This window comes from Schistocerca piceifrons, chromosome 6, assembly GCF_021461385.2.
Source record: "Schistocerca piceifrons isolate TAMUIC-IGC-003096 chromosome 6, iqSchPice1.1, whole genome shotgun sequence".
Taxonomy (NCBI): Eukaryota; Metazoa; Arthropoda; class Insecta; order Orthoptera; family Acrididae; genus Schistocerca; species Schistocerca piceifrons.
The window spans coordinates 408,548,102-408,568,372 of NC_060143.1; the positions used below are offsets into that span (position 1 = coordinate 408,548,102).

General features: G+C 44.5%; 1 pseudogene; it reads right to left on the bottom strand.

Moving 5' to 3' along the window:
- Positions 1 to 19,857: 19,857 nt before the first annotated feature.
- Positions 19,858 to 19,975, bottom strand: LOC124803762 (annotated as a pseudogene).
- Positions 19,976 to 20,271: the final 296 nt, after the last annotated feature.

Here is a 20,271-nt window from a genome sequence, read left to right on the forward strand (position 1 = left end):
GCTTCCGGAATATGATTCGTTTTCGGAATTACGATGGTGCGGAGCCGAGCCTTGCTGGGAAGCCAGCGCTGGAGAGATGGGGTCTTCCGTTGTGAGTGCCCGTGTGAGCTTTTGTTGATACAGACGGACTTTCTGTCTTTGCTCTCAGTAGAGTTTACAGTTAGAACAGTTAGGAACTGTACAGTTGCGAATCTATACGATTCTAGACTTCACCTCCGAGTTGGAAGTCGTCGTTGAGTATGCAGCGTTCAGTAATTGAGTGGACTTCCTCTGCCTATACCTACGTTGAGACGTTATCTGAACTCTGTCCTTGTGGCTGGGAGATCACGTTTCTCGTCTGTAGAACACAGAGAGGAGAAGACAGAGTATATTAGTCAGAGGACCGCCTTCTGCTGCCCGAGTGTTTGAAAGAGTTTATTTGTGACTGGAGTTCTTCCATCGTCGCAGACGCAATACTTACGGTGATATCGCATATTGCTTCGGCTTATTAGGGCTGTAAAAGCTAAACAGCTGTGATCGCGTTAGTTTATTTCCACTGAGGCTCCACACCACCGTGGATCATCTTTGAAAGTAGTGTCTTCTAATGTTTGGTATGTAGATTATGTCAGTCATTTCGCGTTATTGATATTAGACCATGTAGTCATAATAAGGAGCTGAGTTGGGCAATTGATTTGTAATTTTACTTAGGAAATGTAAACTTTGTAATATAAAATTTTTTTATCTACAATAAATATATAAACAGGAACAACGTTTATCATTTAGTAGGATTAGTTGCTTTCATCATTCATTTGTGTTTAGACTGTAATTTATAGAATTAATAATCCTGAGATCTGCTTCAGGGGGTAGTCAGGCAGGGCCAAATGTTCACTGTAGCGTCTATTATTCTCCGTTGTGCACATTAATTTCACACCCGCCTGGAGTAGCAACTTGCAAGTGCTATTGTTCTTTTATCTGTGATACAAATAAAAACTCCAGTATCCGCGAACTTATAATAAGATAAAAAGAAAAGTTACATGTTCAGCCAGTATAGACATCGGCTTAAATTTTAAATAGTAAACATGGATAAATCTCAAGAGGAGCTTCCAACTTGAGCAAGATGATTCAGCTTATAAAACTTCACGAAAACAAACAAATTCACTCCTGCAGAGAGCGCACTTAAATTTACATAACATCAAATACCTCGGAAATTACGTCTATTGATTTCGTGAGGAAATCCCACACTCTTTTAGAAAACGTGAAGGTGAAAAAAAAAAAAAAAATTGGATACAGCTGGACACCAACCGTTCTACGTTCGAACCTTGCTATTCCATAACGTGGTGCCCCGTCTGTCTACGCCGCACTGAAATTTTGTAATAATGGACCTTGTATTTCATTTTACGGCATTAAGGCTTTAATCACCATTCTGTTATTAACTGACATTTAATTATAACGACATGTTTTTCGTGAATCTTCGATGCGCTATTGCCTTAAAGCTTACTTTCATAAAAGGCGAATTGTAGTGCGAAAATAACTAAATACGAAATTTCTTTACGAAGCTCCCCGTCATTTTACTACAGCAAATCGCATCAATAACAACACTTTCTCGAGACATTCAATGCGCTGGTGCTTTGAAAGAGCGTAGTATTCATAGGGAATAAGGTATAACATAAATAGTGTGGTGTCTCGCATGTTCTGCTTACGACGTAGCGAGCGTTCTTGCTTCTTATTGGTTCTACTTTAAGTGGCACGTTGCTGAAATATCGCAGAACGTATTTTGCGTTTCACGTGACGCAATAACTCTTCAACAGGAAACAGCAGGAACTGACGTCACAAAACTCAGAGCACCACGATAACGTCACGTAACTCGTCCCGTGTGACGACGGCATTATTGTCCCCCGTTAGTTGAACATTCAGTGCTTTGATGTTTGGCACCATTGCCGGGATTCCTTCAGGAGCCGCCTGGTGCTCCGACAGCCAAACGGCTAACCGGGGACGTCAGAGGAATCCTAAAGGAGATCCCAGCAGAGGTCTAGAAACGTCGAGCTTAGAAGTTTAAAGCGTAAGACTCGGTCTAATCATCCAGAACATTTTTGCTTCAGCAGCCACAGCGCCTGTAATCACTTAAGCGCTGCTGGTTTGCATCCCCTCCCTTATACTTGCGCGAGTATTAATCACGAACTTGTTTATGGGCTATTTGATTCTGGTAGTTCGGTGTTTTTATTGAGCTACAACTGGTACCTCTGACACCACGCTATTTGTAAGTTTACACAGTTGCGACCCATGTTTACCGGATGTCGTACGGGTAGCGGACAGCATCTCGCCACCCTTTAGGACCGGACTCTTCTTGGATTATGGTCAAGGGCACTTTTATTTGCAGTTCGCACCCTCCATAAGATTTGACTTTGCCGGCGTGTTCACAAGCCAGGGGTTCATTTGATGGCGGCCTGGTAAGGGACCATCTTTAGATCGAGGAGGCTCACCAAGTGTGAGCGGTGTTGCTGCAATTTCCTCACATAGTTACTGATAAATTAGGTTTGACGATTAGGATCGAATATCGGATTCAACTGACGGATCAGGTTCCCGATAGACAGTCTTCCTACCACCTGGCACCATCGAAAATGAAGGCGTTGCGCCAAGAAATAGAGAAAATGTTGGCCGAGGGTGTTATCCATCCATCAGGTTCACCTTACGGTTCCCCTAGTTTTTTGGTGAAAAATCTTAATGGAGGAGAAGTTATGTATCAAACCATGGCGTGCATGTTAAAAATCTATTCTGTGACAAACTTAGAGTTTCAATGAAAAAAAATTACGTGTGCAACGATAAAAATGCAGTGCGAATGTATTCCCATCTGTTGCACGAAAACCATGAAAACAAACACTCCAAACCGACATTTCACGACAATTAATCTGTAAAAAAAACGCACCACATGTTGTAATGAAAGCATGAAAACCGTCTGAAGATGAATCATAATGATTCGAAACCGGTAACGGTACCTTTTGAATAAAGGAACTGAAAATAAATTTGTGGCTGGTCGCTGTCTCAAAACCATCAACATTTGTCTTCAAATAACAGCCACGGTCTCCAACCATGTCTCCATATGACAAAATTGCAAGAAGTTATATCTGTTGCCGGCCGGGTTGGCCGAGCGGTTCCAGGAGCTACAGTCTGGAACCGCGCGACCGCTACGATCGCAGGTTCGTATCCTGCCTCGGGCATGGATGTGTGTGATGTCCTTAGGTTAGTTAGGTTTAAGTAGTTCTTACTTCTAGGGGACTGATGACCTCAGAAGTTAAGTCCCATAGTGCTAAGAGCCATTTGAACCATTTTGTCATATCTGTTGTTGATTATGTCCTTTGAATAACAACGTGGTACTTGAATCAGTCCCCCTGCCTGATCTGCACCATTGTTTCACGTGGTTTTCCGGGGCAACGTATTTAACTGTCCTCAAGCAAACTCATTACCAAATCCCCCTGGCGGAGAAGTAGAAATCTTTGATGGCATGTGTTGCGGATTGGAATCTATATGAATTTAACCACAGCCCTTTCAGACTGCACTCAGGTACAGCCGTCCTTTATCGTTTGCTCAATTCTCTTTTAGGTGATATCAAGCTCCAATTTGTTTATAATTACTTGGATGGTGTCGTCATTTACAGCAAGACTTTTCCCGAACATCTGCAGCAACTCAGCCAGGTACTGGCAAGGTTGTGGGAGACGGGTTAACTGTAAAACCGTGAAAAGGCAGTTTAGTGCTGTCCGAGATCCATTTTTTGGGTTACTTAGTTTCGGCTGATGGAGTTTGTATGGACATTTGTGGAATCGGACTATTCAAAATTTTCGTCCACCTAGAACCAAAAAGGGAATAGCTCAGTTTGTCGGGATAATAATTTTATTTTTTTCAAGTTCATTCCTAACTTCGCCGAGGTGGTGGGTCCATTGCCCTTGTTACGCAGGAAAGGTTACGAATTCAATGGACTGAAAGTCAGTGAGCCGCCTATGACGCCCCCCATGAAGAGCGCGCTCAGTAACACCCCAGTATGGCCCTCCAGAATTTTGATTTAACCTTTATTTTACGCTACTGGCCATTAAAATTGCTACACCACGAAGATGACGTGCTACAGATGCGAAATTTAACCGACAGCAAGATGCTGTGATATGCAAATGATTAGCTTTCCAGAGCATTCACACAAGGTTGGCGCCGGTGGCGACACGTACAACGTGCTGACATGAGGGAAGTTTCCAACTGATTTCTTATATACAAACAGCAGTTGACCGGCTTGCCTGGTGAAACGTTGTTGTGATGCCTCGTGTGAGGAGGAGAAATGCTTACCATCACGTTTCCGACTTTGATAAAGGTAGGATTGTAACCTATCGCGATTGCGGTTTATCGCATCGCGACATTGCTGCTCGCGTTGGTCGAGATCCAATGACTGTTAGCAGAATATAGAATCGGTGGGTTCAGGAGGGTAATACGGAACGCCGTGCTGTATCCCAACGGGCTCGTGTCACTAGCAGCCGAGATGACAGGCATCTTATCCGCATGGCTGTAACGGATCGTGCAGCCACGTCTCGATCAATGGGTCAACAGATGGGGACGTTTGCAAGACAACAACCACCTGCACGAACAGTTTGACGACGTTTGCAGCAGCATGGACTATCAGCTCGGAGACTATGGCTGCGGTTACCCTTGACGCTGCATCACAGACAGGACCACCTGCGATGGCGTACTCAACGACGAACCTGGGTGCACGAATACCAAAACGTCATATTTTCGGATGAATCCGGGTTCTGTTTACAGCATCATGGTGGTCGCATCCGTGTTTGGCGACATCGCGGTGAACGCACATTGGAAGCGTGTATTCGTCATCGCCATACTGGCGTATCACCCGGCGTGATGGTATGGGGTGCCATTGGTTACACGTCTCGGCCATCTCTTGTTCGCATTGCCGGCACTTTGAACGGTGGACGTGACATTTCAGATGTGTTACGACCCGTGGCTCGATCTCTGTGAAACCCTACATTTCAGCAGGATAATGCACGACCGCATGTTGTAGGCCCTGTACGGGCCTTTCTGGATACAGAAAATGTTCGACTGCTGCCCTGGCCAGCACATTCTCCAGATCTCTCACCAACGGCAAACGTCTGGTCAATGGTGGCCGAGCAACTGGTTCGTCACCATACTCCAGTCACTACTCTTGATGAACTGTGGTTCAAATGGTTCAAATGGCTCTGAGCACTATGGGACTCAACTTCTAAGATAATTAGTCCCCTAGAACTTAGAACTAGTTAAACCTAACTAACCTGAGGACATCACACACATCCATGCCCGAGGCAGGATTCGAACCTGCGACCGTAGCGGTCTCGCAGTTCCAAACTGCAGCGCCTAGAACCGCACGGCCGATGAACTGTGGTATCATGTTGAAGCTGCATGGGCTGCTGTACCTGTATACGCCATCCAAGCTCTGTTTGACTCAATGCCCAGGCGTATCAAGGCCGTTATTGCGGCCAGAGGTGGTTGTTCTGGGTACTGATTTCTCAGGATCTATCCACCCAAATCGCGTGAAAATGTAATCACAGCTGGCCGCGGTGGTCTAGCGGTTCTAGGCGCTCAGTGCGGAGCCGCGAGACTGCTACGGTCGCAGGTTCGAATCCTGCCTCGGGCATGGATGTTTGTGATGTCCTTAGGTTAGTTAGGTTAAAGTAGTTCTAAGTTCTAGGGGACTGATGACCTTAGAGGTTAAGTCCCATAGTGCTCAGGGCCATTTGAACCATTTGTAATCACATGTCAGTTCTAGTATAATACATTTGTCCAATGAATATCCGTTTATCACCTGCATTTCTTCTTGGTGTAGCAATTTTAATGGCCAGTAGTGTACAAATTGATACTTCACGTCCAGGAATAGCAGCCGTGTTGTTGCATGAACAGGACAGGGAGCGGCGTCCTATCGCGTATGCGTCACTCGGCTTTAACGACTGCAGAGGCCAAGTCTTCGACCTGCGAGCCTGACGCTGTCGCTGTCCTAATCGGTGCTGAAAAATTTCAGTTCTACCTAGAGCACCGTCAGTGTTGTTTAGAAACTGACAACCGAGCTCTTTGCTGGGTCCTGGCTCGTTCACGTATGACAGGGCGTATTGCCAGGTGGGCGGTACACATTTCTGCATTTAAGTTCTCAGTGAAGCATAGGACTCGAACGTTTTACATAAGTCCTGTTGTGGACCGAAAAAGTAGACTGCGAAGCATTCCGACCCGGGATAACTGCCGCGGCGGGTAGGCAGTGCGGTGCGTTACCGGTGAGCCAGAGCCGCGGGCTGAGTGGTATGTGCGTTTATCAGGCGGTCCGGCTCGCGGCGCATACCAGAGGAGCGGCCCAACAGGTGGCCGGCCTCGCGTTATTAATCATCGGCCGCGACGGCCGCGGCGGAGGCGGGGTGGCCGTCTTTTGTCTCGGCGAGCCTGCAGACATCAAAGCCGCCACCGGATAGGCGGCCTTCCTGCCCGCCGTGTCCTGTCAGCGGGGCACGCCTCGGGGCACCGGCCGTCCGCGGGTGAGCAAGTCTTCAGCCCGTAATTACCCAAACGGACGGAAGGGAGTCGACTCAGCGCCGCATTTTTCTACGGCGCTCCGATGTGGTATACGCACGGTATACATTGCTTGATGAAAATCAGGTATATAGCATAAAGACGAACAGAAATTGTACAAACATGGTAAAACATGAATAAAAAGTGAAATTTAAGAATTTAAAAATTGGATACACAGACACAGGTTACAATTCTGCAGCCAGTCCAGTGCTCCTGGCGAAATGTCGTGACTTTCTTGCAGATACTCTTCAAAGTGGATATTTCGGCTTTCCAAGCCTATTTGGAAGATTGTTTGTGTCGCGCCGGATTAGCCGAGCGGTCTAGGGCGCTGCAGGCATGGACTGTGCAGTTGGTCCCGGCGGAGGTTCGAGTCGTCCCTCGGGCATGAGTGTGTGTGTGTTTGTCCTCAGGATAATTTAGGTTAAGTAGTGTGTAAGCTTAGGGACTGATGACCTTAGCAGTTAAGTACCATAAGATTTCACACACGTTTGAACCTTTTTTTTTTTTTAAGATCGTTTGTGCTTTGGCTTCTCATTTGTCACGTAACTGTTCGGCCAGTCTCTATTGGAACAGTGATTTACTGCATATTGCCTGCCCAGCGGTTATTCTGTTGAGCATGCACTGTACCTTTCTATTCCGGTCTGAATCGTCGACTTTGATTGTCGACTCTTTTATAAGATTACACTTTCTGAATTCTTGTCATCACTGTGATCGCCAATGCTCGTCTGTAGTAAAGTTCTGAAGTTGTTGCTGTTCCCACTCCAGGATTCCTAGATTTCAGCCTTATTCCCATGTGTTCAATAGTAAATTGGGTAGAATCGGCGTGAATTTTAGAACATTTTTTAAGGTGAGATTTTGGAGGAGCATGGCGTCCAGTCTTGGGCGATGCTGTGCCACTGAGTTGGTGTTGCCCTGATTGCTCCCGTAACTAATCTCAAGGCTTGGTTGAGCTGGACGAATAAGAGCTGTGTGGTGGCTGTTGATCCAAACGAGGGCACAAAGTAAACCAAAGAGATGGTGCTGGTTCCCAAGTTCTTGGTAACAGCTCCCCAAAATGTACTTGGTAATTTATAGCAGAGTTGTAACAAAAAACTACCGCCACTCTGCTCTTGAGTTACAGTTCAGTCACCAACAGTTTTAGCGTGAACGAGGAGAGCGATTTGATCAACGTAAATGTTGACACTACTAGCCTTTGACATTTGATGTTATCAACATAGACATACTGCTTAAAAAATACAACATACTTTCAGGTATTGTTCTACAATAAACTTAATGCTGCATGACAAACAAACGGCGGCGCGTTGTGCTTAGGAATGTAGAGTCTTCCTAGGACATGTTCTCTGAGGAGTACCACAGGTGACAACCAGGAGCCCTACACTGTTCTCCTTGTGTGTAAATGACTTCGATATTGTCCTCCTATGAATATCGTTTTATAAGCCGATTTCCATGTTTACTTTAATGAGTGGCGATTCTCTTCTGGAAAACTAAGAGGAGGCTTCTTTTTAAACGTAATTAGATAGCCTAGAATCCCGAGCGCTATTGTTTTTGTTGTTGTGGTTTTCAGTCTACAGATATTTTCAGTCCAAAGACTGATTTGATGCAGCTCTCCTAGCTACTCCATCCTTTATAAATCTCTTCTGAATCTTCTTACTATATTCATCTGTTGGTCTCCCTCTACGATTTTTACTTCCCACATTTCCCTCCAATACTAAATCGGTCAGGATGTCTCATAATGCTCAGAATAAACGTAACCTTGTTTTTATAATGTGGCTTAGGTGAAATATAGAATTAAGGGTAAAATTGTGTTAACTAGTTCAAAAACAATAACTTGGGCCCAAGATTAGCATCTCACAGCATCAAAATGATTCCGTCGCTCCGGCGCCACTAAAAACACAATTAAGTTAAAAATAGGACTGCCAATGAGTAATTGATTGTCGTAGCTTATTTATAAGGAGCAGTCAACTGGAAACGAGACAGTTGCAAAAAAAGCGAGTAAACTGTTTATTATTTCAAAAGTAACATTTAGCCTTTTATGAGAGAAAATGGTCAATGCGATCATCGAAAAATGTTTGCGTTGCCTACGGAACCTCGGTTGAACCCAGGCATGCACCTCTTAGTCCGAGGCAAATCAACGGCTGTGAATGTCTTTCTTCAGAGCTCCAAAAATATGGAAATTGCTTCGGGAGAGACGGAACTGTGTAGAGCGTATCTAAGTACTTCCCAGTGCAGCATCTGCAGCGTAGTGAAATCACTTTGGCACCACGTGAGAGGGGATCATCCTGCAAGGACACGATGCCATCAGTCAACATTCCTGGGCTTCAGATTTTGTAAAGTGTCCACGTAACGCTACGCGTTAATTGTGGCACCGTGCTCCAGAAAATGAAAGAGCAGCTGGCCTTGCAGTCAGAAAGGTATCATACTGGTGGCGTGCCCATTGTTTCAGCTACGCTGCAGTAGTTTTGCTAGGAAGCACTTAACACGTTCTCCACACAGTCCCAATCTCTCCCCAGATATTAGTGGCCGACGATCGGAAGAAAAGGTGGTTTCGTAGGCAACCGCAAACACTTTTCCATCAAGGCATTGGCCATCTTGTCTCGCAATGGCAGAAATATGCAAGTATTAACACTCATGGCGATTACTTTTGAAATAATAACCAGTTTTCTTATTTTTTTCAATCTGTCTCGTTTTCATCTGTCTGCTGCTTATATTTAATTACACACATCAAAAAAGTTTTGCATCACCGCGGTTCCCAAAACATCTGAAGATAGACCTTGACTGTGGATATTGTTTCACAGACACAGTCCCTTTGCCTATTCAGAGATGTCACTAAACGCGCCCAAACATGTAAACAACCATGCATGAACAGTGCCTATGAGACGGAGGGGATCCGACAGCCGATCAGTTCCTGTGATTCCACCAGGAAGAAGGTACACATCTCGTGTTGTCTGTAGTTCAACCATGCCTAGACGGTCAGTACCGCGGTTCGATCGCGTCCGCATTGTTACTTTGTGCCAGGAAGGGCTCTCAACAAGGGAAGTGTCCAGGCGTCTCGGAGTGAACGAAAGCAATGTTGTTCGGACATGTAGGAGATACAGGGAGACAGGAACTGTCAATGACATGTCTTGCTGAGTCCGCCCAAGGGCTACTACCGCAGTGGATGACTGCTACCTACGGATTATGGCTCGAATGAACCCTGACAGCAACGCCACCATGTTGTATAACGCTTTTCGTGCCGCCACAGGACGTCGTGTTATGACTCAAAACTGTGCGCAGTAGGCTGCGTGATGCACAACTTAGCTTCCGACGTCCATGGCGAAGTCCATCTTTGCAACCACGACACCATGCAGCGCGGTACAGATGGGCCCAACAAAATGTCGAATGGAACGCTCGGAATTGGCATCATATTCTCTTCACCGATGAGTATCGCATATGCCTTCAACCAGACAATCGTCGGAGACGTGATTGGAGGCAACCTGGTCAGGCTGAACGCCTTAGACACACTGTCCAGCGAGTGCAGTAAGGTGGATGTTCCCTGCTGTTTTGGGGTGGCATTATATGGGGTCGACATAGGCCGCTGGTGGTCATGGAAGGCACCGTAACGGCTGTACGATACGTGAATGGCATCCTCCGACCGATAGTGCAACCATATCGGCAGCATGTTTGCGTGGCATTCGTCTTCATGAACGACAATTCGTGCCCCTACCGTGCACATCTTGTGGATGACTTCCTTCAGGATAACGACATCGCTTGACTAAAGTGGCCAGCGTGTTCTCCAGACATGAACCCAATCCAACATGCCTGGGATGGATTGAAAAGGGTAGTTTATGGACGACGTGACCCACCAACCAGTCTGAGGGATCTACGCCGAATCGCCGTTGAGGACTGGGACAATCTGGACGAACAGTGCCTTGATGAACTTGTGGATACTATGCAACGACTAATACAGGTATGCATCAATGCAAGAGGGCGTGTTACTAGGTATTAGAGGTACCGGTGTGTACAGCAATCATGACTACCAACTCTGAAGGTCTCGTTGTATGGTGGTACAACATGCAATGTGTGATTTTCATGAGAAATAAAAAGAGCTTAAATGATGTTTATGTTGATGTATATTCCAATGTTCTGTACAGGTTCTGGAACTCTCGGACCGAGCTGATGCAAAACTTTTTTTGATGTGTGTATTTGTCCTTCGGCAGCTAACGGCCATGTAGCCAGCTAAAGGGTAAATAGCTGACATACATTAAAAAACATAACTTGATGACATAATAGTGATACCAGTACAGTAAAGGTCGTTTGAAGCCCTCTGTTGATTGACATGCATGTAAGATATTTTACTATAGGTTTTAGTAATTTAAAGGAAAAGATGGAAGAACAGTGTAACAACATTAAGAATCAGAAAATAGTATAGTGGCAGAGATATAAATAAACGTACATGTATACGTTTAACTAAGCTAGTGGACATCTTGTATAAAAATTTTACACTGTTTAACAGAATTAATTGTCCTGAAACCCCCAGTTGAGAAATAAAACGAAAACAGGAGGTGAACAAAAATACAAGTGATCAGAGCCTAAGCTGAAATAACTATACATATACAATACATACTAACATACGACGGTTAACTGAGTTGCCAGAGATGCATTATTACTACAGAGATATCTTGGCAGCTTTTAAAAATTTATAACGCTCATTAGTATTGTGATGATTACTCAAATAAAGCAGACTGGCGGCACTCGTAGGAAACTGTATTTTCAGGCGACATAATTATAACAAAAACGATTGTCTGTGCCTCTCCCATTTTGCACATGCATAGAACACGTGACTGACGTCACCTTCTGTACTGTTAGTGCTGCCACAAACTGTGGGTGGAGGAATTTTAGTGCGGTGGGGGTGTATCGGAGTACTTCCGTGGCTTAATGGCATACGGCAGACAATGGATATCAGTCATCTCGATACGCGAACATCGCAAAACCAGGATCTACATTGGATAACAAGCTGAAAACAGCCACAATATCCTCCCCTAAAGCACTGACATACGTTTCACGAAGCGATTTGAAAACTACACGCTACGGAAACGGGCTGAAAATAAACTGAGCGCAATACTCATTTCAATTTCATCCATAAACTAAACCATTGATCAATTACTTAAAAGCATAATGCACGATTCATTGACATTAATGTGTCCAGGCCTGTGTTCGACGTCAGGCGTGCAATAAAAATCCACAGACTGCAGGTGGCAGCACTAGCAGTGGAGGATGTGTAAAGCGCGTCGTGGGGTGCAGGAAACAGTGCGATCGTTGTCGTAATGCGGAAACGGATCAGTTTATCTGACGTCCAAGAGGGCATGCTTATTGGCCTGCGGGCATTTCCGAAATGGCTATGTTTTCAAACTATTCGTGTGCCTCCGTGACTACGCATGGCAAAATGGCGTTAGCGAAAGGCAGCTCCGAGATAACTGCGGTGCACCATGGGCCTTAGAGGACAGGGGTAAATGAAGGCTACGGAGATGTGCACAACCGAACTGACGTACAACTTGAGAAACTGACCGCCCTGATGAGCAACACTGTCTCAAGAAGGACCATTCAATAAAGTTTCTGGTATGGGACTCTGCAGCAGACGCCTGGTTCTTGCACCCATGCTAACTGCTGCTCATCGGCAACGAAGGTTCGCATTTGCACACCAGTCTTGCCACTCTCTGGCCACAGGGGGCCTTTTCAGATGAATCACGTTTTGTGTTCCATCGGATAGATAGCTGTTGGCGTGTACGGCGTGAAACGTCTGTTAGCCCACCAGGAGGGAGCGTTATGGTCTGGAATACGTTTTCGTGCCATTCCTTGGGTGATCTCGTCATTCTGAAAGGCACAATGGATCAACAAAAATATGCATCCATCCTTGGTGGCAATTTACACCCTTACATGCAGTTTGTTTTTCCTCTGCACGATGGCATCTACCAGCAGGACAACGCAACTAGTCACAGGGTACGTGCATGGTTCGAAGTGCCCCAGGATACATTTGCCGTACTGCCCTGGCCACCGTACTCCACAGATTTAGCCAATTCGTGGATCTGTCCCATCACATCGATCGTGGTGTTCACGCCATGGATCCTCAGCCGAGAAACCTGGCGCAGCTGGCCACGTCACTGCAGTCGGCATGGCTCCACAGCCCCGCCGGTATCGTCCAGAACCTCAGTGCCCATCTCCCTTCAAGTCTCGCTGCGGTCCGCGCTGCAAAAAGTGGTTATTCATGCTTTCGACAGGTGGTCACATTAATGTGACTGCACAGCGTATATTTTTGCAATAATGCGACTCGTAGAACTAAATTTCCTAACGGCTTATACAGGGTGGTCCATTGATAGTGACCGGGCCAAATATCTCACGAAATAAGCATCAAACGAAAAAACTACAAAGAACGAAACTCGTCTAGCTTGAAGGGGGAAACCAGATAGCGCTATGGTTGGCCCGCTAGATGGCGCTGCCGTAGGTCAAACGGATATCAACTGCGTTTTTTTTAAACAGGAACCCTCATTTTTTACTACATATTCGTGTAGTACGTAAAGAAATATGAATGTTTTAGCTGGACCCCTTTTTTCGCTTTTTGATAGATGGCGCTGTAATAGCCACAAACGTATTAGTACGTCGTATCACATAACATTCCGCCAGTGCCGACGGTATTTGCTTCGTGATACATTACCCGTGTTAAAATGGACCATTTACCAATTGCGGGAAAGGTCGATATCGTGTTGATGTATGGCTATTGTGATCAAAATACCCAACGGGCGTCTGCTATGCATACTGCTCGGTATCCTGGACTACATCATTCAAGTGTCCGGAGCGTTCGCCGGATAGTTACGTTATTTAAGGAAACAGGAAGTGTTCAGTCACATGTGAAACGTCAACCACGACCTGCAACAAGTGATGATGCCCAAGTAGGTGTTTTAGCTGCTGTCGCGGCTAATCCGCACATCACTAGCAGACAAATTGCGCGAGAATCGGGAATCTCAAAAACGTCGGTGTTGAGAATGCTAAATTAACATCGATTGCACCCGTACCATATTTCTATGCACCAGGAATTGCACGGTGACGACTTTGAACGTCGTGTACAGTTCTGCCACTGGGCACAAGAGAAATTACGGGACGATGGCAGACTTTTTGCACGCGTTCTATTTAGCGACGATGCGTCATTCACCAAGAGCGGTAACGTAAACCGGCATAATATGCACTATTGGACAACGGAAAATCCACTATGGCTGCGACAAGTGGAACATCAGCGACATTGGCGGGTTAATGTATGGTGCAGCATTATGGGGGGAAGGATAATTGGCCCCCATTTTATCGATGGCAATCTAAATGGTGCAATGTATGCTGATTTCCTACGTAATGTTCTACCGATGTTACTACAAGATGTTTCACTGCATGACGGAATAGCGATGTACTTCCAATATGGTGGATGTCCGGCACATAGCTCGCGTGCGGTTGAAGCGGTGCTGAATAGTATATTTCATGACAGGTGGATTGGTCGTCGAATACCATGGCCCGCACGTTCACCGGATCTGACGTCCCCGGATTTCTTTCTGTGGAGAAAGTTGAAGGATATTTGCTATCGTGATCCACCGACAACGCCTGACAACACACGTCAGCGCATTGTCAATGCTTGTGCGAACATTACGGAAGGCGGACTACTCGCTGTTGAGAGGAATGTCGTTACACGTATTGCCAAATGCATTGAGGTTGACGGACATCATTTTGAGCATTTATTGCGTTACTGTGGTATTTACAGGTAATCACGCTGTAACAGCATGCGTTCTCAGAAATGATAAGTTCACAAAGGTACATGTATCACATTGGAACAACCGAAATAAAATGTTCAAACGTACCTACGTTCTGTATTTTAACTTAAAAAACCTACCTGTTACCAACTGTTCGTCTACAATTGTGAGCCATATGTTTGTGACTATTACAGCACCATCTAACCATAGTGAAAATGTGGTCCAACTAAAGCATTCATATTTCTTTACGTACTACACGAATATGTAATAAAAAATGGGGGTTCCTATTAAAAAAAAAACGCAGTTGATATCCGTTTGACCTATGGCAGCGCGATCTAGCGGGCCAACCATAGTGCCATCTGGTTTCCCCCTTCAAGCTAGACAAGTTTCGTTCTTTGTAGTTTTTTCGTTTGACGCCTATTTCCTGAGATATTTGGCCCGGTCACTATCAATGGACCACCCTGTGTAATTAGTGAGCCAAGCAATATCCGTGGCCTGGGGCAGCTATAAACGCGTCATTCCAAAATGGACAGAATACAAAGACTGATTATATTACTATGCCATATTTACCTAACTCTTGAGAAGATAATTGCCGGATGTGAATTTAGTGCCTCTAGTTCTTACGCCATGATCATTCGCCGTCCCTGGGAATGCCATGCTGGGTGGCGGCTGGGATGTTCTTTGCCAGTTGCAAAATCCAATAGATTTTGAGACAGGTTAATAAAAGTTTTCCTTAGTTGCAGCTCTTCTCTCTCCATTCAGACACCGGTTAATATTGAATATACGCGTATTCCCGCTTGCTGATTAATACTTTAACGGAGAATAAAAAACTTATGTGGCTAGACAGTTACAAGCGACTAACCTAAAGATATCCATACTGTCACCAACTGTCTCCAGGTGATCTAGGACCTAAACGAAATGCGAAGAAGTCATAAGTAACTTTACTACCCAGCAAAAATTAATTAGTTATGAATTCGGGTACAAATTGTCTCATATTCTTCTTGACATCATCCCACTACCATTTCAGGAAACGCTGAAGAACTTGAATGTAACTTTGAAAGAGCAGCTCAACTGTGCAGAAAGTACTATTGCCACATATAGGAACGCTTCTGCTGGGCGGTACGCACTCCAGATGTTCGGGAAAGTATTCCCATTTCCACAGAATGTGAAATGTACATGCTGTGCGATCACTCTTTCTGCCGAAACTCCACTATTACGATCTAATCCAACACGACACGCACTCTAGACGATTAGAACTGACTATGAATGCTCGTGTACGTAACATCTTCAACATACGACGGTAGCAACAGACGAGTTACAGAACTACCGTACGCTAAGTTTGGTCCATTGACTCGTTAGGTGTGCATGCACCTCAGCACCTCACATCACTTATCATAACCGAAACACATAGTCTCATTTATTTAGTATCCTAGCTGTCCCTCCCCATAAAACAGAAACAATTGCAAAGCTCTTTTCAGCTACTGCTGTTCGCCTCTGGAACAAGCTACCCTGCACTCTGCACACAGTACCGTGCTCCGTTAAATATAAGAAAAAGCTGAGTACCTCCTTTGTCTATAACATAACACATCTCTAAACAATAACACATGGCCAGTTTTCTCTGTGTCAAGAAGCAAAGAAAGTGCCTTTCATATTCCTTAAGTCTTTCTCTCTTCATTACTTGCGTTGTATCATATTCCTCTTTCTCTCCCACACCCATTTCTCACGTCCATTGCCGCCGGGTTTGTGACAGACGTTACGGAATGCCAGGCATCTAATTATGAATTACAGGGTGGTCATGTAGATGTAGATGTATACGTAACACGAAATGGCACCAATAGAGAACTGCAGTTGACAAAAGAAAGGCAGAACCAATGAAAATATTCGTTATTTTGACGGATGCCATTGATTATGTAACAGCAGAGCTGATTGACTGCGACGATTAATACCGGTCCCACTTTGGGATCTGTTATGGATTCGAAAATTCACAGATGGAAGTTAAGGGTTTTGAATGTCATGCATGGTGGGAAGTAAACGTTTTAGTTTGTCTCCTGTAACTTTTTCAAAGGCGAGAACTGTGGTCGCAAGGAACAATAGTGCTACGGTTTAAGTGTATAGTGATAGCTTGAAGTAACAGTTACCATTCTGTTTGCAAAAGGTTGAGGCTGAAGGGAGCACTAATGCCGGTTGTGCTTTGGGCTATGGATGCATTACTTTTCAGCAGTATCTGCGTTGGGCTGTAGAGCTAATACGAAACTGGAGAAGGGTGTCGTCGAATGAACAAACATGGCTAGGTTTGATGGAATTGAGAATAAACTTATAAACTAACGCCTTTGTAGCCTCTTATCGTTTTAAAACCTGTCCTATGATTTTCTCTCCAGGTCTTCACTGTTGTTAACTGAAATCATCTGGCTGTTAACCGAAGATGACCAAAGGACTGTTTATTCCAATCCTGTGGTAGGATCAGGAATTGTTTTGGCCACGGGGCTCAGACCACTGTTACAAGAACAGAGATTAAGTAATTATTTATCCCTGGTTAATTAGAGGCTGTTACATCTTATTAGAATTATTGTGCAGAAGTAGTAATGTAAACTGCTGATTCGGATTTGTCAATCAAATTTCTGTGTTAAAAGTGGGATAGACCGCGTAGCACGTTGTCGGACGGCAGCAAGCGTTCTTCTTCGGTCACGTGGAGGAAAAGGAAAGTTAAAGGCAAATGTTACATACAGTGGACGTATCACTGATCGCTGGACGAGAAGAGGTTACTTTCGCGTTTCACAGTGGGATTTAGGTAAACAGTCCAAGTATCAGTGACAAGGCGCGGGGCTAATGAGATCGACAAACAAGACCTCATTAGCAGACACAAAGGGCCGACTCCATTGTAGAGAGATGGCCGAAGTGGTGGGGTAGTGGTAGGGGGCGGTGGGGAGGGAGGGAACTTGGGACAATGGTTGCAGGGCCCAAAACTAGAAAACAGCAGAGTTCTTTAGCAACCCCTATGTGAATTGTGCTTTGGACTACGGATGCATTACTTTTCAGCAGTATCTGCGTTAGGCTGTAGAGCTAATACGAAACTGCGAAATTGCGCTTGACACGTATTTGGACTTAGGTACATACTATTCAGTCATGTTTTTATCAGGGTTTTGTAGACTCATACTGCTCCTTTTGAATCGATCTAGACCACAGTTTTCCCAGGTCAAGGGAATTCAATCACTTTTTAGCCAAGAGGCACTATAAGTGTTTAGTAGGATATTGGTATCATTGCAGTGTCTAAGGATTACTAATTTTCATTCAGTTATCACAGTTTAAAGACTCTTACTGCTCATTTCCAATCGACCTGGACAACAGTTTTCCTCAGGTTAAGGAAAACCTAGATAGCACAATCAAAATTTTCTGTGACAGAAATGTTCGTACTTTAAGTTTGGGTTCTTCGTCTCTCTTTCTCCCACTTTCTTTTTAAGAAGATCGCAATCGGTCAAAAATTTTTATTTGTGTCCTTGTACTTATTCTTCAAACATGTTCACTTCTTTTTTATTTTAATTTTTTTTTTACTGCTTTGTACCACAGATCATTTTCACGCTAAACATTATGATGGATAAATGTCAGCAGAACAAACATAGAACACACACAGATCAATAACAGTGGTTCAAAAAGAAAGAACAGATTAAAATTGTTTATTACAGACAAACTATAAAAGATAGAAATATATTGCACATGTCACTGAATAGAGGAAGATTCAAAGTTCTGGCACGACTGCGCTGTTGTTTGTTTGTAGCGACACGGAGACTACATTACAAGAGAAATAATTTTGTGTGTTGGACTGCGCGAAGTCAATCCATTATTCAAGTGCAACGTGCATTCCGCCGTCGATTCAGCAAGAAGCCGCCTCTGCACAAGCAGATTTATGACTGGCATACAAAATTCTTGGAAGCTGGTTGCATATGCAAAGAGAAGAGCATGGTCGGCCACGCACGTCTGATGAAAATGTCGAGCGTATCCGAGATGCGTTCACACGGACCCTCGGAAGTGCAAAGAACGGGCAGGTATCTGTGCAAACGTAAAACTTTGAACCTCCCTCTGCCCAGTGACGTGAGTGATCTGTATCTGTCTTTAATAGTTTGTCTGTAGGACATAACTGAAATCTGATTTTTGTTCTTGAATCACCCTGTACCGTACGTAAAGAAGCTGACAAAAAATTAAATGGCTACTTGCTTGCCATTTACAGTAGTCTCCCGTAAAAACGGATAATTATTTCCATTCAAGAATTTCTCTGCGGTATAGAAGGAGGTGTTAAGCAGAAACATCTTTATTCTACAACCGAAAACTCTTCTGCTATCTGTCAGGCGTTTTATTTCTATGGTTGGATTGTCAAAGAGTTTGATAACTGCATATTTCACCTTTTTCTCTGCAAAATTATATTCATTAAAATGCAATATAGATAGTTTTTCCTTCTGGAGTTCTCCTTGTAAATATCTTCGTTACTCGGTGAGATGGATTCTTGAGATCAAATTTTATAAGTGAGTAACTGTACTGTGGTGCTGTGGCTAATATTTATAGCTGCGTAAAGAGATGCCTGCAATGTGTACTCGTGTGAACAGCACACACAATTCCACTTCCTTTCTTTTGCGGAATGAATACTTATTGACTAAGTGACGAGTTACCTCAGAATATTATAAGACGAAGGAATACGCAAAATATGGTAAATTACTGACTTCCGTATCCCGAAAGTGAGCAAATATTCTTACGGAAAACATTTTAGCAGGTCTATAGTTTTCCCAGTTTACGTTTTCAGCAAAATGAACACCTAAGAACGTACAACTTTCTACTCTTTTTTCCTTTCCTTTTCATGTATTAGGTTTAATAGGAAGCTGGATACTTCTGACAGTAGAACAGTGGATGCAGAGTGTTTCTTCAAAGTTTAAAGGTAGCCAATTTGTGCAAACCTGATTAGTAACTTTCACGAAAACATTTCCTATATGCTCTGTTGGTGCTTCTTTCCTCGATTTCACAACAACCATCTGCAAACAAGACTACTTCTGTCACCCTATTCGAATAAAATAATCGTTTCCTGTTTTCATAAATCTTCTGCTTGGAGGGTTGTAATGCAAAATTTCTTTCAGATTTGTATGTGACTTTCACAGAATACGTTTTTTCAACCTTGTTCTCTACTGTTTCCACTGTTATTGCTGGCGCATTTGGTACTCCCCTCAAACTGTTCGTTGTGATTTTATCTACTCCATTGCAACATTTTACCAATGTGAGGAACTTAATTTCCGATGTTTTCATATTTGCGGCACAGCGTTATATCTTACATAAAACTCAACTAAAACGAAACTCCTTCCGAACAGGCCATGAAGGCCCAACGGTACCGACCAACCGCCGTGTCATCCTCAGCCCACAGGCGTCACTGAATGCGGATATGGAGGGGCATGTGGTCAGCACACCGCTCTCCCGGCCGTATGCCAGTTTCCGAGACCGGAGCCGCCACTCCTCAGTCAAGTAGCCCCTCAGTTTGCCTCACAAGGGCTGAGTCCACCCCGCTTGCCAACAGCGCTCGGCAGACCGGATGGTCACCCATCCAAGTGCTAACCCAGCCCGACAGTGCCTAACTTCGGTGATCTGACGTGAACCGGTGTTATCACTGCGGCAAGGCAGTTGACCGTTTTATCTTACATAACAGTGTAGGAAGTGCTGTCACCGGCGGCGGGGTGGGTTCGTTCCTCGTACCTCTAACAGTTCATTCCACCTACCTCGTTGAGCTTGTTTATATCTGTCCTCCAGGCTCTGCGTTGGTAGATATTGGCTCAGCCAACAAAACCAGTGTTGACGAAAATTCGACTAAATACATACCAAGCAAAGGCCGCATAACTCAGGCTTGGAAGCAGCATCTGCAAGTTCGCAAAAATACACTCCTGGAAATGGAAAAAAGAACACATTGACACCGGTGTGTCAGACC